This window comes from Hordeum vulgare, chromosome 4H, assembly GCF_904849725.1.
Source record: "Hordeum vulgare subsp. vulgare chromosome 4H, MorexV3_pseudomolecules_assembly, whole genome shotgun sequence".
Classification (NCBI taxonomy): Eukaryota; Viridiplantae; Streptophyta; class Magnoliopsida; order Poales; family Poaceae; genus Hordeum; species Hordeum vulgare.
This window is the reverse complement of record NC_058521.1, coordinates 493,003,494-493,028,737: the sequence shown is the minus strand read 5'-3', so window position 1 is coordinate 493,028,737 and position 25,244 is coordinate 493,003,494.

The following is a 25,244-nucleotide window of genomic DNA, read 5'->3' as shown; positions in this document are numbered from 1 at the left end:
CCCCCTCACCCATTCAGTCACATTCCATGGCTAGATGTATCCATGGGTGCCCTTCAAACAATCAAATTTCTAGGGGTCCTTGTTTATTTTATTTTTTGTATTATGTAGGACTCGGCCTCCTTTTTACGAGCCTCTCTCGTGCAATGACAACTAGATAAACAGTCGTCATGATAATAACTCGCTTAGAATGGAAGATAATGACCGCCCAGTCTCTCCATGAGAGGTACGAGCACACACAACAGATGTTTATTTGAACGTTTTAGACTTGGCACATGAAAATTTACTTGGAATGACAATGAAATACCATATAGGTAGGTATGGTGGATTCTCATGGAAGAAACTTGGTTCACGGGTTTGCATGTTGTCGGCGTTCTTGGAATGGGGGTACCCAGACCTGCATGCGTGCGGCTGAGGGCTGGCCCACTTCATCAACACAAGATCGACTGGAACGACACCACCCGGGACAAGGCCCTCACGAGGGGCCAAGCCTTGTGAGGAAGAGCGACATCAAGACCCGCAGGGGGCCTCCTTAGAACCCCTCCAGAGCAGCGGATATTTCGAGGCAAGGTCGGGCCTTAGGAGTCAAGGGGGACGCGAGGGAAGAACAAGCGAGCAGTAGATGGCAGGACGAGACAGTTTCCACATTAGTGCAAAGGAGGTGGGAGTGTACCAGGGCTCCAAAGGCATCTTCCAAAGGTTTCCCTTCCGGTGCAACAAGACCATGGCCGCCCGTCGGGAGGACAAGCGTCATCCCTGCGCCCACCTCTGCAGCGCTGGCAGCTACTTTGCACGCGAAGACCACTTTTGACAGGGGAAGCATGTTCCCTTGTCCCCCACCGAAAATGGCCGTCGTGGGATCCCTTCCCAGCAACGAGCAGGGAAGAGGACCCGGGCCTCCAGTATAAATAGAGAGAGTAGGATACTTGGGAGAGGACCGGACCGAGGAGAGTTCATTCCAACCACAGGGCAATACACCTAGCCACTTGGCCTCCGGAGGCTCGAGAGCACTGTACTAGTTCATCCACCACCTCCGTGAGAGGCAATCCACAAAAAGGAGTAGGGTTTTACACTTCCCAGAAGCCTGAACCTGGGTGAACTGTTGTGTTCTGTGCTACCCTTGCCATTGAGTGAGTCCTTCATCGTTTCCATCGAGTAGCGGGCTAGGTAAGGTCGAGCCGGGAGAGACTGCCGTACACGCCCCTGCGCTCGAATCCTTAGGGTTTTACGGAGCCCGAAATCTGACATTTGGCGCGCCAGGTAGGGGGCGTGTGAAGGTCTTCTCCTAGCTTCCTCCATCCCAGGCTGCTGCACCAATGGCCGGCGACCAACCAGCTTCTCTGAGCCTCGTTGAGGTGGTCTCCAACCGCCACATCACAACGGCTAGAAGCTCGCATGTCGGCGTTGCGGTACCAGGCGGCTTGTACCAGGTCGTTAACATCGTCTCCATCGTGGAAGCCACCCGTGCCACCCAGGCACATGGTGGCTGGGCGGCGGCCCAGGCATCCGCAGCGCCCCGCATCAACTTGGGAGACCTCAGTGCACACGAGCGTTGCAGATGGCAAGAGAGATTCTCCGCCAACGACCGACACCAGGGGGCTTTGACGCCTGGGCGAACCACATCATGGAGCCGATTGCCATCGCCCAGAAGACCATCCAACCTGGTGCATCCTCAAGGCCACACGCGTCGGGGGCTCGCACCACGTGCCGGTCCCCGGGCCTGCAAGCTTGGGGGCCCTACCTGCTCTGGGCGGGGCCGAGTGAGACGCGCTTCGCGCTGCCCTCAACATTCTCCAGACCCTAGCGACCGGCCCCGAGGCGCACCACACCAACAACCACCAGGGACGCGAGGAGAATGACGGGACGACCGACGCACATGCTAGCGTGCATCACCAAGACCAAGTCGGCCCTCGACAACCCGGGCGGCTAGACAGGAGCACTTTGTCCGGTGCAGCCACAAGAGGGCGGAGGCGATGGCGCGGACGAACTACAACAGCGGAGACATGAAAGGACACCAAGGAGGGAGTTATACGTCCCAAACGTATCTATAATTTCTGCTTGCTCCATGCATGTTTTGGGTGATATTGCTATGTGTTTTGTATACTTCCATACCTTTTTCAACATATTTGGACTAACCTACTAACTCAGTGCACACAGTGCTAGTTTCTGTCTGCTGATGTCTGTAAATTGCAGGTTTATACCCATATTTACAGTGCCCAAAAAATTCCACAAAAAATATATAAAAAATCAACGTTCCAGAAGACTCCATACGGCCAAAGGAGGGCTAGAGGGGGGGTCACCAGGCCCCCAGGCGCACTGGTGGCGAGGCCTGCCCCCCTGGCCGCGCCCACAGGTCGCCTGGGTGGGGCCCACCCCCCTGGTTCCCTACTTTGGCTCCTAGTTTTTCCCCACGGAGGAAACCCTGATTATGGAACCCTTTTCTCCAGAAGAAATTCCGATCACCGCCGCCATCGCCAACAAGTTTATTCCTGTGCCGGCACCCTACCAGGACGGGGAAGTGCCTCCGGATTCATCTCCATCGACGTTGCTTCCTCCCTTCATGAAGCGGGAGTAGTTCCTCCTCGGGGCTGAGGTCTTCTACAGTAGCTATGTGGTTAATTCTCTCTCCCATGATGTGATCTTGATTGTGATCATATGCTATGTTAATCTAGGGTGATCCCATGATGTTTCCCCTTCTTCTATTTATTGGATTGATGTACTCACTTGATCTTATATAGTATAATCCCCGAGACCATGGTGACAGCGGTCTATTGGACATGGATTGGAAGAATATTTTCATTAGTGATTTCCTCTTTTGTGAATTGATTGAAGATTGAGAGTCTCTTGGTGCTTGTCTTTGACTATCCTTGAGATACGTTGTGGTGATTGTGGTACTCTCTTTGGCTGGCCGCGGTGACATTGGGAAATCAATAGATGAGAACTACGAACTCTGAGGTGTGCTTTTGTAGCCCTACATAATTCTCATCCTCTCTTGATCACAAAGGAATGACCTCCGAGTACGTCTCCATTGCATGTTTTAGTGGAAATATCATGTGATTAGACTATGTTAATGTTGTTGGGAGTTTCCACCAGTGAAAGTATGAAGCCTAGGCCTTGTTTCTCACCATTGTTACACCGTTTATGCTCACTTTTGTCACTTGCTACCTTGCTGTAATTTTTATTACAGATTTATATTACCTTGCTTTGCCACACCTATCACCCATATTTTACCATCTCTTCGCTGAACTAGTGCACCTAATACAATTTACCATTGTATTAGGTGTGTTGGGGACACAAGAGACTTCTTGTTTCTTAATTACAGGGTTGCTTGAGAGAGACCATATTCAACCTCTACTTCCCTGAGTTCGATAAACCTTAGGTCATCCACTTCAGGGAAATTACTGTTATCCTACAAACCTCTGCGCTTGGAGGCCCAACATAGTCTACAAGAATAGAAGCGTGCGTAGACATCAGGGAGTCAGCACCGGGCGGCACCGGGACCAGCCAACGGCAGCAACATGAACAAGCGGCTTCGTGCGGAGGCCTTTCGCATGAAATACTTCGAGCATTACGGTCGGGGAAACCCCCCTCCGCCACCAAGGGGGACCACCACCTTCGCACTGCTGACCGGCCACGGGGGACGGTCGAGCGCCTACATGGAGTCATACGTGCCGGAGTATGCGGCACTACCCGACCCTCCCGACGAGGAAGAGCTTCAGGAGTCCCTCCCGGGCGCCTATCCTCCTCAGGAGTGAGGAACCTTTTGGGGCCCCTCCTTGAGCCGGGCCCAAGAGGCGCGGACAGGGAGGCGCCCTCTAGCCGCAGGGCGCGGTGCTAGTCGCCTTCCCCGTGGAAGAACTATGTAAGGCCAAACCCACGTGCCTCAGGAGGACGAGTCAAAAATGTCGCGACGAGGCGCAAGTGGCACGGATCACCCATGACGACCGCGATGCAAGCGTGGGCATCGGGGGGGCTAGGCCTCGCGAGGCGCTCCTCAAGCACAAGGGGGCTATTCGAGGTAATATTTTGGATTTACTGCCTTAAGAAGTGTCTGCTGACTGCAGGGACTTCAATTATTCGGGACATACTTCTGCATGGTGCACCATTTGCGCAATCTTTTACAATTTCCATTGCACCCACTTGGCGATCTGACACACTGCCTTGATTGCATCTTTTGGTGATCCACCTCCCTCGCTCAGGGGCACCGACCGCGACGCATCACCCCAACGCGAGGATTGGGGAAGCTCCATGGCTCCTCGGGACCACAATCGACATGATAAAATCAGAGTCGCTTGAGCATCAAGGGGGGCTCCTGAGCATCGCGCCTCAGGGGCCTTACCGGTCACAAGACCACATGCCGCCCTTGATATCGCCCTCGGTAATCCAGTCGTTATCAGGGTGGCAGGGTCTGACCCCGTGGCTACATCCCTTCACTCGGTCTAGACAACGACGGTCGAGAAATGTGCGGGACCGGGTCCTAGCGATGCAGAGCCACTTGAACGTCAAAAGGGGGCTCCTGAGCATCGCGCCTCAGGGGCCTTACCGGTCACAAGGCCACCTACCGCCCTCGGCAACGTCCTCGGTTTCCGGTTGTTGTCAGGGGTAGCAGGGCCTGACCCCGTAGCTACATCCGTTCACTCGGTCCCACGCAACGACGGTCGGGAAATGTGCGGGACTGGATCCTAGTGACGTAGAGCCGCTCAAACGTTAAAGGGTGCTCCTGAGCATCGCGCCTCAGGAGCCTTACCGGTCACAAAGCCACTTGACCACCCTTTTGTCGTCCAGGCTTGGTCAGTATCAGGGGATGTAGGGGCCTTGCCTCGTGAGGCGCCTCATGACGGCAGGGAAATGTGCGGGGCTCGGACCTGTCGACGTAGAGCCATAAAAGCCCTTAACTATCCTCTGAGGAAGGAGCACGCCAGACCTGCATCAACCCGTCACACCTCTACATCGTACTTCAATCCTTCCGGAACCTACTTCATCCCATGACACTCTCACGTAATAACGAGCCGAGGCTGTATACGCCGAGGGCCCCCGAGGACGCGGAAGGGGTCCACCCCACGCCTAGTGGAAGGCCTATGCTCCGCGCTGGGTACAAAAGGAGGAAATGAACACAATCCACCATTGACTTCCCGAAGCTCAGGCCCCAATGCCTCGGGGGTAGGGACACTCACGAGGCCAAAGCGTCCTCGCGACCTCCCATATACACCCCCACTGTGACACTCTCACGTAATAACAAGCCGAGGTTGTATACGCCCAGGGCCCCCCGAGGACACGGAAGGGGTCCACCCCACACCTAGTGGAAGATCTATGCTCCGCGCTGGGTAAAAGACGAAGGCTATCAGCATGGTCCGCCAATGACCATGCTCGTAGCTCGCAAGGAAACCCATATAGTCCGCCAATGACTATGCCAACCTTAATGCCGGACGCCGCGCTTGCTTGCTTTTTCTTGGATCTCGTACTATCTTCTGCTGAGTTTAAACTGGCCGATTTCAAAAGTTGGTTTTTCCAATCTCAATGCCCGACGTTTGAAAAACAAAAAAGGGGGGAAACTTTCTCTGGCGTTTCTTATTTCACTGGCTTTGGAACTCCCGATCGGAGGACGTGTTTGGAGATAACCGCTCTGCGCCGCCCCTAGGAGTCAAGGAGCATAAAAGCAAGGACTTGTCGTCCCAGGGGCGGACATTTTCAGCGAGCAACCTCCGCTCGGGGGTCTGGATCGAAGCACAGTATCACAAAGAGTATCGGGGGACCTCAGCCCCCCCGGGGAGATGACCAAAGGAACGAAGTGCGGAATCGCTCGAGCGCCAGAAAGGGGGCTCCTAGGCACCGCCTCAGGAGCCTTACCAGTCACATGGCCACCTGGCCTCCGGGTCAGGGCTTTGCCCTACGAGGAACAACCTTGGTAACGGGTTGCGCCTTACAGGGGCAGGGAAATGTGCGGGACCGGGACCTGCAGACATAGAGTGCTGAAAGGGTCTTCACCACGTTCCACCTACGAAACAGGATCTACTCAGGAGGGACTACGCAAGGGACAGGCAGAAACCCACGAGCTAAGTACCCCGCAGGCCCAGACTGGAACCCTATCGTCTTACGCCAAACAAACATCGAATTAAAAACATGCATACTAACAAAGGGATGCAGAGCCTAAGGATTCAGTTGCGGCAAGGAAGTAAGCCATCGATCAAGCGTGCGGCAACACGAGCGGTGCCTCCGGAGGACAGGACCTCTTGAGGGCCCTGACCCCTGTCATCCCCGAGCGATGGCTGGGGCAATGACGGATCCTAAACCTCGAAGCCAAGCCGCGTCGACCACCGATGATCAAGCCATCAATCTAAGAGAAAAAGGAAAAATGAGAATGATGAAGGCAAACAGAAGTTGGGGGTGCCTAGGGGGAGATGCCGCCGACACCGCCCTTGGCGCCTGCACGCTCGGTTTCGGAGCCCTTCTCCCCGCTGGAGACGGGCACCCGGATGTACCGCTCCATCAGGGCGTCCGTATGAGGGCGAACTTCACCCCAGAGAAGACGATGGGACTCAGCAGGCACCGACTCGATGGTGTGCTGGAGATCAAGCTCTGGAGCGAGAGCATCACCGCGTAGCTATGGGACATGTGGGCCGCCTAGCCCGCAGTCAAATGGGGCCCGCGACGCTTCGGGCCGCCCTCAAGGCTTTGCCGAGAAGACAACCCAGGCGCGTCTTGGGCCCGGGGGCTACTGTCGGCATTCTGGGAATGGGGGTACCCAGACCTGCCTGCTTGCGGCCCAAGGCTGGCCCACTTCATAAACACAAGATCGACTGGAATGGCACCACTCGGGATAAGGCCCTCGCGAGGGGCCAAGCCTCGCGAGGAAGAGCGACATCAAGACCCGTAGGGCCTCCTCAGGACCCCTCCGGAGCGGTGGATATTTCAAGGCAAGGCCGGGCCTTAGGAGTCAAGGGTGATGCCAGGGAAGGATAGGCGAGCAGTAGATGGTAGGACGGGACAGTTTCCACTTTAGTGCAAAGGAGGTGGGAGCATACCAGGGCTCCAAAGGTATCTTCCGAAGGTTTCCCTTCCGGTGCAACAAGACCACGGCCGCCCGCCAGCAGGACGAGCGTCATCCCTGCGCCCACCTCTGCGGCGCTGGCACGTACTTTACAGGCGCAAGACCACTTTTGACAGGGAAGCATGTTCCCTTGTCCCCCATCGAAACTGGCCGTTGTGGGATCCCTTCCCGCCAACGAGCAGGCAAGAGGACCCAGGCCTCCACTATAAATAGAGAGAGTAGGATACTTGAGAGTGGATCGGACCGAGGAGAGTTCATTCCAACCAGAGGGCAATACACCTAGCCACTTGGCATCCGGAGGCTCAAGAGCACTATACTAGTTCATCCACCACCTCCGTGAGAGGCAATCCACCAAAAGCAGGAGCAGGGTTTTACGCTTCGTAGCGGCCCAAACCTGGGTAAACTGTTGTGTTCTGTGCTACCCTCGCCATCGAGTGAGTCCTTCGTCGTTTCCATCGAGTAGCGGGCTAGGTAAGGTCGAGCCGGGAGAGACCGCCATACACGCCCCTGTGTTCGAATCCTTAGGATAATACGGAGCCCGTAATCCGACAGATGCAAAGTAGTATCTCTACTTTGTATGAAGTTTTGGCTAGCAAAAGGTTTTAATAAAGCACCACATTTTAGGGGATCCATGACAATATAACTTCTATGTGAATATAAACAAACATAACCATTACGTTGTCGTCCTTGTCCAACGTCAACTACTTTATCATATTTGAAGATAATTAATGGGAGCTCACAATCATAGAAGATGTCCAAGATAGTATATTTTGTTGGAAATATGCCCTAGAGGCAATAATAAAATATTTATTATTATATTTCCTGTTTCAAGATAATCGTTTATTATCCATGCTATAATTGTATTGAATGGGAACATAAATGCATGTGTGGATATATAGACAAAAACAATGTCCCTAGTGAGCCTCTAGTTGACTAGCTTGTTGATCAAGGATGGTTAAGGTTTCTTAGCCATAGACAAGTGTTGTCACTGGATAACGGTATCACATCATCAGGAGAATCATGTGAATGACTTTTTTCGTATAGTTGAGTTATAGATGTTGGTAACTGAATGTTGTTCGGAGTCCCGGATGAGATCCCGAACATCATGAGGGTCTCCGGAATGGTCCGGAAACAAAGTTGATATATAGGATTGTTGCATTTGGCTTCCAGAAATATTTCGGGCATTACTGGTAAAGTACCGAGAGTGACGAATGGGTTCCGGGGTTTTACCGGAAGGGGCCACCCACCCGGGAGAGGACCTAAGAGGCCCATGAGTGGCGCACAACCCTTGGTGGGCTGGTGAGGCTAGCCCAATAAGCCTATTTCGGCTGAAGCAAAAATAATAAGGAAAAAGGGAAAAAAAGGAAGGAGGTGGACAAGATGGGAAGGACTCCACCAAACCGAATTGGAGGAGGAATCCTCCCTCTTGGGTTTGGCCGAACCCTACTACTTGGTGTAGGAGGCAAGCAAACCCTCCCTCTTGTTCCTCCTATATATAATGGAGATTTGAGAGGGTTTTTGCACCCCAAGCGTTTGTGCAGCCCTCTCTCCCTAAACTACTTCGTGACACCTCGTAGCTAATTCGGTACGACACGGCGAAGCCCTGCCGGAGTAGCTCCACTATCATCACCGCCACGCCCTCATGCTGCCAGAGAATTCATCTACCTCTTCGTCTCTCTTGCTGGATCAAGAAGGCAGGGATCATCATCGAGCTGTACGTGTGCTGAACGCGGAGGTGTCGTTAGTTCGGTGCTAGATCAGGACGGGTCGTGGGACGGCGGCGATTTGGATCGCGAAGACGTTCCACTACATCAACCGCGTTTCTTAATGCTTCCCATTACCGATGTACAAGGGTATGTGGATCCGATCTCCCTCTCGTAGATGATCATCACCATGATAGGTCTTCATGTGCGTAGGAAATTTTTTGTTTCCCATGCAATGTTCCCCAACAGTGGTATCAGAGCTAGGTTCATGCATGATGATATCTTGAGTAGAAAACAAAAGAGTTTGTGGGCATTGATGTTCAATTTTCTGCCCTGCTTAGTCTTTTCTTGATTCAACGACATTGTTGGATTGAAGCGGCCCAGACCAACTTTACTCGTACGCTTACGAGAGACCGGTTTCATCGACTGACATGCAACTTGTTGCATAAAGATGACTAGCGGGTATCTGTTTCTTCAACTTTAGTTGAATCGGATTTGACCAAGGCGGTCCTTGGAGAAGGTTAAATGGCAATTTGCACATCACCATTGTGGCTTTGCGTAAGTAAGTTGCGATCATACTAGATACCCATAGCAGTCGCGTAAAACATGCAACAACAAATTAGAGGACGTCTAACTTGTTTTTGCAGGGTATGCTTGTGATGTGATATGGCCAAGGACATGATATGATATATTGGATGTATGAGATGATCATGTTGTAATAGTTCAGCATCGACTTGCCCGTTGATGCTACGGCAACCGGTAGGAGCCATAGGGTTGTCTTCATATTTATTTTGCGCTTCTAGATGCTCCTGCTATATCCCTAGGCAGTAGCTTTAGTAGTAACAGCATAGATAGCACGACAACCTCGATGGCAGCTGATACGTCTCCAACGTATCTATAATTTTTTGTGGTTCCATGCTATTATCTTGTCAACTTTGGATGTTTTGTATGCATGAATATGTTATTTTATATCTTTTTGGGACTAACCTATTAACTCAGTGCCAAGTGCCAGTTTCTGTTTTTTTTTGTGTTTTTGACCTTTTTCAGAGGAGAATATTAAACGGAGTCCAAACGGAATAAAACCTATGGAATGATTTTTTCCATAACAGAAGATACGCCGGAGACTTGTGAACCAAGGCAGGGGACCTCGGGGGAGGTCACAAGCCCCCAGCCCCAGCCTGGGGGGGGGGGCTAGTAGGCTTGTGGCTCCCCCTTAGCTCCTCTGCCCTACCTCTTCCGCCTATAAATTCTCTAAAAATCCAAAACCACCAGAGAGCACCATGAAAATACTTTTCCGCCGCCGCAAGCTTCTGTCTCCGCAAGATCCCATCTGGAGACCGTTCTGGTGCCCTGCCGGAGAGGGATTCAGACACGGAGGGCTTCTTCATCAACACCATTGCCTCTCCGATGATGCATGAGTAGTTCACCACAGACCTTCGGGCCCATAGCTAGTAGCTAGATGGCTTCTTCTCTCTCTTGGATCTTCAATACAAAGTTCTCCATGATCTTCATGGAGATCTATCTGATGTAACTTTCTTTTGTTGTGTGTTTGTCGAGATCCGATGAATTGTGGATTTATGATCAGATTATCTATGAATATTATTTGAGTCTCCTCTGATCTCTTATATGCATGATTTCGTATCCTTGTAATTCTCTTCGAGTTATGGGTTTCATTTGGCCAACTTGATCTATAATTCTTGCAATGGGATAAGTGCTTGGTTTTGGGTTCATACTGTGCGGTGTCCTCACCTTGTGACAGAAGGGGTAGCGAGGCACGCAACGTGTTGTTGCCATGAAGGGTAAAAAGATGTGGTTTATATCATATTGCATGAATTTATCCCTCTACATCATGTCATCTTGCTTAAAGTGTTACTCTGTTTGTTATGAACTCAATACACTAGATGCATGCTGGATAGCGGTCGATGTGTCGAGTAATAGTACTAGATGGAGACAGTATCGGTCTACTTGTCTCGGACGTGATGCCTATATGTATGACCATTGCCTTAGATATCATCATGACTTTGCGTGATTGTATCAATTGCTCGACAGTAATTCATTCACCCAGCGTAATATTTGCTATCATGAGATAAGCCTCTAGTGAACACTATGGCCCCCGGGTCTACTTCACATCATATTTTCAGATCTACACTTTAATAATCGTGAAGGGATTGACAACCCCTTTATAGCGTTGGGTGCAAGTTTGTTTGTTTTTGCGCAGGTATCCTCCTAATGGATCGATACCTTGGTTCTCAAACTGAGGGAACTACTTATCGCTACTGTGTTGCATCACCCTTTCCTCTTCAAGGGAAAAACCAACGCAAGCTCAAGAGGTAGCAAGAAGAATTTCTGGCGCCGTTGCCGGGGAGGAGGATCAAGTCAAGAATAGTCTCTCATCAATGTGCCAATTTCTGGCGGCGTTGCTAGGGAATATTCAAAGTGAAGCATATCCAAGTAACTATCGCAAACGCGTCTCTTGCATTTACTTTATTTGCCTTTTGCCTTTTCCTCTCCCCCACTTCTGAAAAACAAAAATTTACAAAAATATTTGCCTTTTCCGTTTGCCTTTCCTTTGCTTGTGTGCTATGTGCCTTCAATATTCTTGCATCTTCGCTTGTTGAAAATCTATTGATATGGATCCTCATCCACTTGCTAATCTTTTCAAAAGATCCAATTATGTTGAACCAATTGCTAGTAAGTTTTGTGCACTAGATTATCTTTATGAAGTTTTGCTTGAGATGTGTGAATTTGAAAATTGTGATGAAGAAATTTATGAAGTGATTCACGAGGGCTCCTTGAATGAAAAGCATGATTGCAATGGTTTCACTATAAATTCTATGAATGTCAATCATGCTAAAAATATGCAAAACCCTAAGCTTGGCGACGCTAGTTTTGCTATGTCCACTACTTGTTGCAATGATCATGATTGAGGTGATGATTTTTCTTATGATCTTGAAAATTTGTTTAAGCCTCATGAAGAATACGATATTGATAATAATGTTTGCAATAATATTGAAAGTGGGTTTGGAGAAGTCATGACTTTAGTCGATGATAATCCCACTATTTTTGAATGCATGTGGATCATGAAAACAATATCCTATGTGATAGTTATATTGTTGAATTTGAATATGATCCCACATGTAATTATTATGAGATAGGAAAATATGGTTGCAGAAATTTTCATATCACTAAATCACCTCTCTTTATGTTGAGATTGCTATTGTCTCTTTCTTCTTCCTTGCATATGGTAGTTATTGCTTGTCTTGATAATTTGTTTTCCTATAAAATGCCTATGCATAGGAAGTATGTTAGACTTAGATATGTTTGTCACATGTTTCATGATGCTCTCTTCGTGTCCGATTGCTATCTTTTATGTGAGCATCATTAAATTATCAATGCCTAGCTAAAAGGCTTTAAAGAAAAAGCGCTTGTTGGGAGGCAACCCAATGAATAAATTTATTTTTACTTTTTACTTTCTGTTTTGTTGAGTACACACCATCATAATTCTGTTATAGTTGTGTTTTTTATGTTTTAATTAGTGTTTGTGCCAAGTATAACCTTTATGGTTAGTTTTGGTGATAGTTGTTTAATCATGCTGAAAAGAACAAAAACTTTGGGATCACGAAATTATTTTTAATTCCTATCCAGAATGAGATTTTGAGTTTATTCTTTTTGCTTCTAATTCATATGCAAATTTCCCTAGTTGTCATAATTTTTCAGAATTTTTGGGATACAGAAGTATACTAAGTATACAGATTGCTACAGACTGGTCTGTTTTTGACAGATTCTGTTTTTTGTTGTGTTGATTGCTTATTTTGATGAAACTATGGATAGTATCGGGGGGTAATAGCCATGGAAAAGTGAGAATACAGTAATCTAACATCAATCTAAATAGAAATCAAGTTTACTACAGTACCTAAAAAGTTGGTGGTTTGTTTTCTTATGCTAATGATATCACGAGTTTCTGTTTAAGTTTTGTGTTGTGAAGTTTTCAAGTTTTGGGTGATGTTATTATGGACAATGGAATAAAAAGTGGAAAGAGCTTAAGCTTGGGGATTCCCAAGTCATCCCAAGCCAAATTCAATAACACCAAAAAGCCTAAGCTTGGGGATGCCCCGGGAAGGCATCCCCTCTTTCGTCTTCAATCCATCGGTAACGTTACTTGGAGCTATATTTTTATTCACCACATGATATGTGTTTTGCTTGGAGCGTCGTGTATTATAGGAGTCTTTTCATTTTGTTTTGTCACAATCATCCTTGCTGCACACCTTTTTGAGAGGGACATGCACTCATCGTGATTTTGCTAGAATACTCTTTGAGCTTCACTTATATCTTTTGAGCTAGATAATTTTGCTCTAGTGCTTCACTTAAATCTTTGTAGAGCACGACAGTGTCATATTTTGTAGAAATAAAAACTCTCGATTTCACTTATATATTTTTGAGAGTGCTCTCTCTCTCAGTAACTTGGTAATTGGCATGTGCTATGAAAGTAGTCCTAAAGATGATAGGCATCCAAAGAGGATATAATAAAAACTTCCATATTCAAGTGCATTGATTAGTAAGAGAAGTTTGATTCCTAACAATTAAGTTTTGAGATATGGATTTGGTAATATTAGAGTTACGTTAGTAGGGTGTTGTGAATCTAGAAATACTTGTGTTGAAGTTAGTGATTCCCGTAGCATGCACGTATGGTGAACCGCTATGTTAGGAAGTCGGAGCATAATTGATTTATTGATTGTCATCCTTTGTGTGGCGGTCGAGATCGCGCGATGGTTAACACCTACCAACCCTTCCCTTAGGAGTATGTGTTTAGCACTTTGTTTCGATTACTAATAAAACTTTCGCAATAAGTATATGAGTTCTTCATGACTAATGTGAGTCCATGGTATAGATGCACTTTCACCTTCCACCATTGCTAGCCTCTCTAGTCCTGTGCAACTTTCGCCGGTACACAAAACGACCACATACCTTCCTCAAAACAGCCACCATACCTACCTATTATGGCATTTTCATAGCCATTCCGAGATATATTGCCATGCAACTCCCACCGCTCCGTCTCATGACTTGTGACATCACTTTCATATTTCCTTTGCATGATCATAAGATAACTAGTGAGATGTTTCAACGTCATACGCTAAGCTAGATCGTTGCACATCCCGGTACACTGCCGGAGGCATTTCCTATAGAGTCATCATTGTTCTAAGTATTGAGTTGTGAGTAAATAAAAGTGTGATGATCATCACTATTAGAGCATTGTCCCATGTGAGAAGAAAAAAAGAGGGCAAAGATACCCACCAAAAAAATAATGAAAAGAGGCCAAAGAGCCGAAACAAAAAAAAGAGAGAGGGAAAAAGAGAGAAGGGACAATGCTACTATCTTTTTCCACACTTGTGCTTCAAAATAGCACCATGTTCGTCATGATAGAGAGTCTCTTGTTTTGACACTTCCATATACTAGTGGGAATTTTCATTATATAACTTGGCTTGTATATTCCAATGATGGGCTTCCTCAAAATTGCCCTAGGTCTTCATGAGCAAGCAAGTTGGGTGGACACCCACTAATTCTCCTTTTGAGCTTTCACACACTTATAGCTCTAAGTGCATCCGTCGCATGGTAATCCCTACTCATTCACATTGATATCTATTGATGGGCATCTCCATAGCCCGTTGATACGCCGAGTCGATGTGACCATCTCCTCCTTTTTGTCTCACAACCTCCACCACACTCTATTCCACCTATAGTGCTATATCCATGGCTCATGCTCATGTATTGCATGAGAGTTGAAAAAGTTTGAGAAAGTAAGAGTGCGAAAACAATTACTTGGCCAATACCGGGGTTGTGCATGATTTAAATTCATTGTGTGGGGATGACGGAGCATAGCCAGACTATATGATTTTGAAGGGATAACTTTCTTTGGCCTTGTTATTTCAAAAGTTCATGATTACTCGCTCTGAAGTATTATTGTATTCATGCTTGAAGTATTATTGTTTTCATGTCAATAGTAAACTATTGTTTTGAATCTTATGGATCTGAACATTCATGCCACAAGAAAGAAGTTACAAAGGAAAAATACGTTAGGTAGCATTCCACATCAAAAATTCAGTCTTTATCACTTCCCTACTTGAGGAGGAGCAGGAGTTAAGCTAGGGGGTGCTTGATACGTCTCTCATACGTCTCAAACGTATCTATAATTTTTTATGGTTTCATGCTGTTATCTTGTCATCTTTGGATGTTTTATGTACCTTTTATATATTTTTTGGGACTAACTTATTAATTCAGTGCCAAGTGCCAGTTCCTGTTTTTTCTGTGTTTTTGGCTCTTTTTCAGATCTCATTTTGGAACGGAGTCCAAACGGAATAAAATCCCCGAAATAAATTTTTCCCGAACGGAAGAAGATCAGGGGGCTTGTGGGCCAAGCCACGAGAGCTACAGGGAGCCCACAAGCCCTGTAGCCGCCACCAGGGGGCGGCGGCTAGCAGGCTTGAGGCCTCCCTGGCGCCCCCATGACCTAGCTCCTTCGCCTATATATTCCCTAAAATACAGAAAAAATCAAGGGATCCACGAAAATACTTTTCCGCTGCCGCAAGCTTCCCTTTCCGCGAGATCTCATCTGGAGACCCTTCCCGGTGCCCTGCCGGAGGGGACTTTGGAGTTGGAGGGCTTCTACATCAACATCATCACCCCTCCAATGACTCGTGAGTAGTTCTCTTCAGACCTACGGGTCCGTAGTTAGTAGCTAGATGGCTTCTTCTCTCTCTTGGATCTTCAATACAAAGTTCTCCATGATCTTCATGGAGATCTATACGATGTAATCCTCTTTGGCGGTGTGTTTGTCGAGATCCGATGAATTGTGGATTTGTGATCAGATTATCTATGATATATATTTGAGTCTTTGCTGGTTTCTTATTTCCATGATTTGATATCCTTGTAAGTCTCTTCAAGTCTTGGGTTTTGTTTGGCCAACTAGATCTATGATTCTTGCAATGGGAGAAGTGCATGGTTTTGGGTTCATACCGTGTGGTGACCTTTCCTAGTGACAGAAGGGGCAGCAAGGCACGCATCGTGTTGTTGCTATCAAGGGTAACAAGATGAGGTTTTATCGTAGATATGAGATTGTCCATCTACATCATGTCATCTTGCTTAAGGCGTTACTCTGTTCTCATGAACTTAATACACTAGATGCATGCTGGATAGCGGTCGACATGTGGAGTAATAGTAGTAGATGCAGAAAGTATCGGTCTACTTGTTTTGGACGTGGTGCCTATAGATATAGTCATTGCCATAGATGACGTGACGAGTTTGCGTGGTTCTATCAATTGCTCGACAGTAATTTGTTCACCCTCCGTCTACTTGATTTCATGAGAGAAGCCACTAGTAAACACTACGGCCCCCGGGCATATTCGCACCTATCGTTTCCACTTTCGCTTTTACTTTGCTTTGTTACTTTGTTGCTTTCAGTTCTCACTTGGCGAACAATCTATAAGGGATTGACAACCCCTTCATAGCGTTGGGAGCAATTATTTTTGTGTTTGTGCAGGCACTTTCGATACTCCTTCACCGGGTTGATACCTTGGTTCTCAAACTACGGGAAATACTTACCACCGCTGCGCTACATCATCCTTTCCGCTTCGAGGGAACACCAACGCAAGGCTCCAAGTCCACGGGGGAAATCCTTTGCATATTTGCCTAGGAAGTCCCTTAAGGCGTAGCTGTAGCAGAAGGATACCTGGTGCCGTTGCTGAGGAGTATCAAGACAAGAACAGTCTCCCGTCAGCACGTTTCTGGCGCCGTTGGAAGGTCTTTTCTTGCAGTAGCAGTCTCCAACTTATCTATAATTTTTGATGGTTCCATGCTATTATCTTGTCAAGTTTGGATGTTTTGTATGCATGAATATGCCATTTTATATCTTTTTTGGGACTAACCTATTAACTTAGTGCCAATTGTCAGTTTCTGTTTTTCCGTGTTTTTGACCTTTTTCACGGAATAAAACCTGCGGAATGATTTTTTTTCCATAAAAGAAGATGCGCAGGAGACTTGAGAACCAAGGCAGGGGGCCTCGGGGGAGGTCACAAGACCCCTAGCCCCGGCCTGGGGGGCTAGCAGGATTGTGGGCCCCCCGTGGCTCCTCTGCCCTACCGCTTCCGCCTATAAATTCTCTAAAAATCCAAAACCACCAGAGAGAGCCACGAAAATACTTTTCCGCCGCTGCAAGCTTCTGTCTCCGCAAGATCCCATTTGGGGACCGTTCTGGTGCCCTGCCGGAGGGGGGATTCGGACACGGAGGGCTTCTTCATCAGCACCATTGCATCTCCAATGATGCGTGAGTAGTTCACCACAGACCTTCGGGTCCATAGCTAGTAGCTAGATTGCTTCTTCTCTCTCTTGGATCTTCAATACAAAGTTCTCCATGATCTTCATGGAGATCTATCTGATGTAACTTTCTTTTGCGTGGTGTTTGTCGAGATCCGATGAATTGTGGATTTATGATCAGATTATCTATGAATATTATTTGAGTCTCCTCTGATATCGTATATGCATGATTTCGTATCCTTGTAATTCTTTTCGAGTTGTGGGTTTCGTGTTGCCAACTTGATCTATAATTCTTGCAATGGGAGAAGTGCTTGGTTTTGGGTTCATATCGTGCGGTGTCCTCACCTAGTGACAGAAGGGGTAGCGAGGCACGCATCATGTTGTTGCCATCAAGGGAAAAAGATGGGGTTTATATCATATTGCATGAATTTATCCCTCTACATCATGCCATCTTGCTTAAAGCGTTACTCTGTTTGTTATGAACTCAATACACTAGATGCATGCTGGATAGCGGTCGATGAGTGTAGTAATAGTAGTAGATGCAGACAGTACCGGTCAACTTGTTTCGAACGTGATGCCTATATGTATGATCATTGCCTTAGATATCATCATGACTTTGCGCGATTCTATCAATTGCTCGATAGTAATTCGTTCACCCACCATAATACTTGCTATCATGAGAGAAGCGTCTAGTGAACACTGTGGCCCCCGGGTCTAATTCACATCATATTTTCATATCTACACTTTTACTTTGTTGCACTTTCCACCTTCAGTTCTCACCTTGCGAATAATCGTGAAGGGATTGACAACCCCTTTATAGTGTTGGGTGCAAGTTTGTTTGTTTTTGCGTAGGTACATTGGTGCCTCATCTTGATACTCCTACTAGATCGATACCTTGGTTCTTGAACCGAGGGAAATACTTATCGCTACTGTGCTGCATCACCCTTTCCTCTTCAAGGGAAAAACCAACACAAGCTCAAGAGCTAGCATCAGAACAGTGATGGAGATCATGGTGTGGCGCCGGTGATGATGGAGATCATGCCGTTCCTTTGGCGATGGAGATCAAGAAGTACAAGTTCATGTCCTTATATTGTCAGTTTTTGATTTGCATGTGATGTTAATCCTTTTATGCACATTATTTTTCTTAGAATGATTGTAGCATTATAAGGTGATCCCTCACTAAAATTTCAAGATAAAATTGTGTTCTCCCCGACTGTGCACCGTTGCGACAGTTCGTCGTTTCGAGACACCACGTGATGATCGGGTGTGATGGACTCAACGTTCACGTACAACGGGTGCAAAACAGTTGCACACGCGGAACACTCGGGTTAAACTTGACGAGCCTAGAATGTACAGACATGGCCTTGGAACACAAGAGACAGAAAGGTCGAGCATGAATCATATATTTGATATGATCAACATGGAGATGTTCACTACTAAAACTATACTCAACTCACGTGATGATCGGACTTGAGTTAGTGAATTTGGATCATGCGACACTCGAATGACTAAGGGGTGTCAGTGGGAGTTTATTAGTAATATGATTAGCTAAACTCAATTATCTTGAACATAGTCTAAGTAATCTTTGCAAAATTTAATGTTGTAGATCAATGGCTCGCATAGTAGCAACCCTGAATTTTAATACGTTCCTAGAGAAAGCTAAGCTGACAGATGATGGAAGCAACTTTGTTGACTGGGCTCGTAATCTGAGGCTTATCCAAAAGCAATATGTCCTTGATGCTGCGCTAGGTGATGCGTCACCCGCTACGGCGACACAAGACGTTTTGAACACTTGGCAAGCGCGTAAGGATGACTACTCACTAGTTCCATGTGAAGTTTTGCATGGCTTAGAACCGGGACTTCAAAGACGTTTTGAACGTCATGGAGCATATGAGATGTTCCAGGAATTGAAGTTTATCTTTGAGAAGAATGTCCGGATCGAGAGGTATGAGACCTCCGATAAGTTCTATGCTTGCAAAATGGAGGAGAATTCGTGTGTTAGTGAACATGTGCTCAGAACTAACCGTCTAGCTCAGCTGGGGATTGAACTCCCGCAAGAAGCTATCACTGACAGAATTCTTCAGTCATTGCCACCTAGCTATAAGAGCTTCATGTTGAACTATAACGTGCAAGGGATGAATAAGTCACCCAGCGAGTTGTTTGCGATGCTAAAAGTCGTTGAGTCAAAAATCCAGAAAGAACATCAAGTGTTGATGGTCAATAAGACCACTAGTTTCAAGAAAAACAGCAAAGGCAAGAAGGGTAACTCCAAGAAGAGTGGCAAAGCCATTGCCCCTTCGACGAAGAACCCAACAGTAGACCTATGCCGGAAACTAAGTGCTATTATTGCAAGGGGACTGGTCACTGGAAGCGCAACTGCCCCAAGTATCTGGCCGATAAGAAGGCGGCCAACGCCAAAACAAGGTATATTTGATATACATGTTATTGATGTGTACCTCACCAGCTCTCATAGTAGTGCATGGGTATTTGATACCGATTCTGTTGGTCAGATTTGCAACTCGAAATAGGAACTACAGAATAAATGAAGACTGGCGAAGGATGAAATGACGATGCACGTGGGAAATGGTTCCAAGGTTGATGCGATCGTCGTCGGCACGCTCTCACTTCAGTTACCATCGGGATTAGTGATGAACTTAAATAATTGTTATTTAGTGCCTGCGTTAAGCATGAACATTATATCTGGATCTTGTTTATTGCAAACGGTTACTCATTTAAGTCACGGAATAATGGTTGTTCTATTTATATGACTAATATCTTTTATGGTCATGCGCCCAATGTGAGGGGTTTGTTCATATTGAATCTAGATTGTGATGACACTCATGTCCATAACATTAAGACCAAAAGATGTAGAGTTGATAATGATAGCGCCACTTTCTTGTGGCACTGCCGCTTAGGTCATATTGGTGTAAAGCGCATGAAGAAACTCCATGTTGATGGACTTTTGGAGTCACTTCATTTTGAATCACATGACACATGCGAACCATGCCTCATGGGCAAGATGAATAAGACTCCGTTCTCTGGAACAATGGAGCGTGCAAGTGACTTGTTGGAGATCATACATACTGATGTGTGCGGACCGATGAGCATAGAGGCGCGCGACGGATATCGTTATTTTCTCGCCTTCACTGTTGATTTGAGTAGGTATGGCTATATCTACTTGATGAAGCACAAGTCTGAAACGTTTGAAAGTTCAAGCAATTTCAGAGTGAAGTTGAAAATCATCGTAGTAAGAAGATCAAGTTCCTACGATCTGATCGAGGAGGTGAATATTTGAGTAACGAGTTTGGTGCTCACTTAAGACAACGTAGAATTGTTTCACAGTTGACACCATGTGGAACACCACAGTGTAATGGTCTGTCCGAACGTCGTAATCGTACTTTATTAGATATGATGTGTTCTATGATGTCTCTTACCAATTTGCCATTATCATTTTGGGGCTATGCATTGGAGACAGATGCATTCACTTTAAATAGGGAACCATCAAAATCCGTTGAGACAACACCATATGAGATGTGGTATGGCAAGAAGCCAAAGTTATTGTTTCTTAAAGTTTGGGGATGTGATGCTTATGTCAAAAAGCTTTAGCCTGAAAAGCTGGAACCCAAAGCGGAAAAGTGTGTCTTCGTAGGTTACCCAAAAGAGATAGTTGGGTATACCTTCTATCTCAGATCCGAGGGCAAAGTGTTTTCACTAAGAACGGAGCTTTTCTTGAGAAATAGTTTCTCTCGAAGGAATTGAGTGGGAGGAAGATAGAGCTTGATGAGGTTGCGGAATCTCTACTTCAACAAGATGGTTGCGTAGGGGAGAAAGAAATTTCTATCGAGGTGACACCAGTTGAAGAGGAATCTGATGATGGTGATCATGAAACTGCAGGTCAAGTTCTGTCGGACCTTGTGGGTCGACAAGAGCACGTACTGCTCCTGAGTGATACGGGAATCTTGTCTTGTCAATTATGTTGTTGGACAATAATGAGCCTGCGAATTATGGAGAAGCAATGGTGGGCCGAGATTCCAACAGATGTTTAGAAGCCATGAAAACCGAGATATGATCTATGTATGAAAACAAAGTATGGACTTTGCAAGTATTACCTGAAGATCGAAAGGCTATTCAGAACAAATGGATCTCTAAGAAGAAGACGGACGCAGACGGTAATGTGACCGTTTATAAATCTCGACTTGTGGCAAAGGTTTTTTCACAAGTTCAAGGAGTTGACTATGATGAGACATTCTCACCCATAGCGATGCTTAAGTCTGTACGAATCATGTTAGCAATAGCTGCATTTTTCAATTATGAAATCTGGCAAATGGGTGTCAAAACGGCGTTCCTTAACGGGTTTCTTAAGTAAGAGTTGTATATGATGCAACCCGAAGGTTTTGTTGATCCAGAGAATGCTGACAAAGTATGCAAGCTCCAGCGATCCATTTATGGACTGGTGCAAGCATCTCAGAGTAGGAATCAACGCTTTGATGAGGTGATCAAGTCGTTTGGGTTTATACAAGTTGTTGGAGAAGCTTGTATTTACAAGAAAGTGAGTGGGACCTCTATAGCGTTTGTAATATTATATGTGGATGACATATTACTGATTGGAAACAATGTAGAGTATTTGAAAAGTGTAAAGGATTACTTGAATAAAAGTTTTTCAATGAAGGACCTAGGAGAAGGTGCTTACATATTGGGCATAAAGATCTATAGAGATAGATCAAGGCGCCTGATAGCTCTTTCACAAAGCACATACCTTGATAAACTTTTGAAGAAGTTCCAAATGGAACAATCCAAGAAGAGGTTCTTGCATGTGTTACAAGGTATAAAGTTGAGTAATACTCAATGTCCAGTTACTTCAGAAGATAGAGAAAAGATGAATGTCGTCCCCTATGCTTCAGCCATAGGGTCTACCATGTATGCAATGTTGTGCATAAGACCGGATGTGAGACTGGCCATAAGTATGGCAGGAAGGTTTTGGAGTGATCTAGGAGTGGAGCACTGGGCGGCGGTCAAGAATATTCTGAAGTACCTGAAAAGGACTAAGGAAATGTTTCTCGTTTATGGAGGTGATGAAGAGCTCGTCGTAAAAGGTTATGTTGATGCAAGCTTTGAAACTGATTCGGATGACTCTAAGTCTTAAACCGGATACATATTTATTCTTAACGGGGGTGCGGTAAGCTGGTGCAGTTCCAAGCAAAGCGTCGTAGCTGATTCTACATGCGAAGCGGAGTACATAGTTGCCTCAGAGGCGACTAAGGAGGGTGTGTGGATGAAGCAGTTCATGTCAGATCTTGGAGTAGTGCCAAGTGCACTAGACCCAATCAATCTATTCTGTGACAACACTGGTGCCATTGCTCTAGCCAAGGAACCAAGGTTTCACAACAGGACTAGACACATAAAGACGCTTCAATGCCATCCGCAATTACATCAAGGAGGAGGACATAAATATTTGCAAAGTGCACACGGATCAGAATGTTGCAGATCCGTTGACTAAACCTCTTCCATGAGCGAAGCATGATCATCATCCGAACTGTATGGGTGTTAGATTCATTACATTGTAAATCACATAGAGATGTGAAGATAGATTATTGACTCTAGTGCAAGTGAGAAGCTATTGGAAATATGCCCTAGAGGCAATAATAAAATAGTTATTATTATATTTCCTGTCTCAAGATAATCTTTTATTATCCATTATATAATTGTATTGAACGGAAACATAAATGCATGTGTGGATATATAGACAAAAACAATGTCCCTAGTGAGCCTCTAGCTGACTAGCTTGTTGATCAAGGACGGTTAAGGTTTCCTAGCCATAGACAAGTGTTGTCACTTGATGACGAGGTCACATCATAAGGAGAATGATGTGATGGACAAGACCCAAACTATAAACGTAGCATATGATCGTGTCATTTTGTTCCTATTGTTTTCCGCATGTGAAGTATGCATTCCTATGACCATGAGATCATGTAACTCACTGACACCGGAGGAATACCTTGTGTGTATCAAATGTCACAATGTTACTGGGTGACTATAAAGGTGCTCTACAGGTATCTCCGAAGGTGTCTGTTGAGTTAGCATGGATCAAGACTGAGATTTGTCACTCTGTGTGACGGAGAGGTATCTCGGGGCCCACTCGGTAATACAACATCATGAACAAGCCTTACAAGCAATGGGACTAAAGAGTTAGCCACGGGATCTTGTGTTACAAAATGAGTAAAGAGACTTTCCGGTAACGAGATTGAAATAGGTATGTCGATACCGACGATCGAATCTCACGCAAGTAACATACAGAAGGACAAAGGGAATGATATACGGGATTGTGTGAATCCTTGACATAGAGGTTCAACCGATAAGATTTTGGTAGAATATGTAGGATCCAATATGGACGTCCAGGTCCCGCTATTGCTTATTGACCGGAGAGTGTCTCGGTCATGTCTACATAGTTCTTGAACCCACGGGGTCTGCACACTTAAGGTTCGGTGACGTTTTCGGTATAGTTGAATTATTGATGTTGGTAACTGAATGTTGTTCGGAGTCCTGGATGAGATCCTGGACCTCACGAGGGTCTCTGGAATGGTCCTGAAACGAAGATTGATATATAGGATTGTTGCATTTGGCTTCCGGAAAGATTTCGGGCATTACTGGTAAAGTACCGGGAGTGACGAATGGGTTCGGGGTTTTACCGGGAGGGGCCACCCACCCGGCAGAGGACCTATTAGGCCCATGGATGGTGCACCAGCCCTTGGTGGGCTGGTGAGGCCAGCCCAATAAGCCAATTTCGTTTGAAGCAAAAATAAAAAGGAAAAAGGAAAAAATGGAAGGAGGTGGACAAGATGGGAAGGATGTTGGAAATATGCCCTAGAGGCAATATAAATTAGTTATTATTATATTTCTTGGTTCGTGATAATCGTTTAATATCCATGCTATAATTGTATTGAATGAAAACATAGATACATGTGTGGATACATAGACAAAACAATGTCCCTAGCAAGCCTCTAGTTGGCTAGCTAGTTGATCAATCATAGTCAAGGTTTGCTGGCTATATGCAAGTGTTGTCACTTGATAACTGGATCACATCATTAGGAGAATCATGTGATGGACTGGACCCAAACTATGAATGCAACATATTGATCGTGTCATTTTATTGCTATTGTTTTCTGCGTGTCAAGTATTTGTTCCTCTGACCATGAGATCATATAACTCACTGGCACCGGAGGAATACCTTGTGTCCATCAAATGTCACAACGTAACTGGGTGACTATAAAGGTGCTCTACAGCTATCTCCGAATGTGTCCGTTGAGTTAGTATGGATCAAGACTAGGATTTGTCACTCCATGTGATGGAGAGGTATCTCGGGGCCCACTCGGTAATACAACATCACGCACAAGCCTTGCAAGCAATGTGACTAAGTGTAAGTCACGGGATTTTGGGGATGCTTGATACGTCTCCAACGTATCTATAATTTTTGATGGTTTCATGTTATTATGTTGTCAAACTTTGGATGTTTTGTATGCCTTTTATATCTTTTTTGGGACTAACTTATTAACTTAGTGCCAAGTGCCAGTTCGTGTTTTTTTCATGTTTTTGACCCCTTTCACAAGAGGATTTTGAACGAAGTTCAAACGGAACGAAACTGCCAAAAAGATTTTTTCCGAAACAGAAAAAGATCGGAAAGCCTGAGAATCAGTGCAGGGGGCCTGCAGGGACCCCACAAGCCCCCTAGCCGCGGCCAGGGGGGCCGTGCCTCCCTGGCTTGTGGGCTCCCTGGGCCACCTCTGCCCTAGTACTTTCGCCTATAAATTCCCTAAAATCCCAGAAAAAATCAGGAGATCATCGAAAGTACTTTTCCGCCGCCGCAAGCTTCTGTCTCCGCAAGATCCCATCTGGGGCACGTTCTCGTGCCCTGCCGGAGGGGGGATTCGGATACGGAGGGCTTCTTCATCAACACCATGACCTCTCCGATGATGCATGAGTAGTTCACCATAGACCTACGGGTCCATAGCTAGCAGTTAGATGGCTTCTTCTCTCTCTTGGATCTTCAATACAAAGTTCTCCATGATCTTCATGGAGATCTATCCGATGTAATCTACTTTTGTTGTGTGTTTGTCGAGATCCAATGAATTTTGGATTTATGATCAGATTATCTATGGATCTTATTTGAGTTTCTTCTGATCTCTCTTATGCAT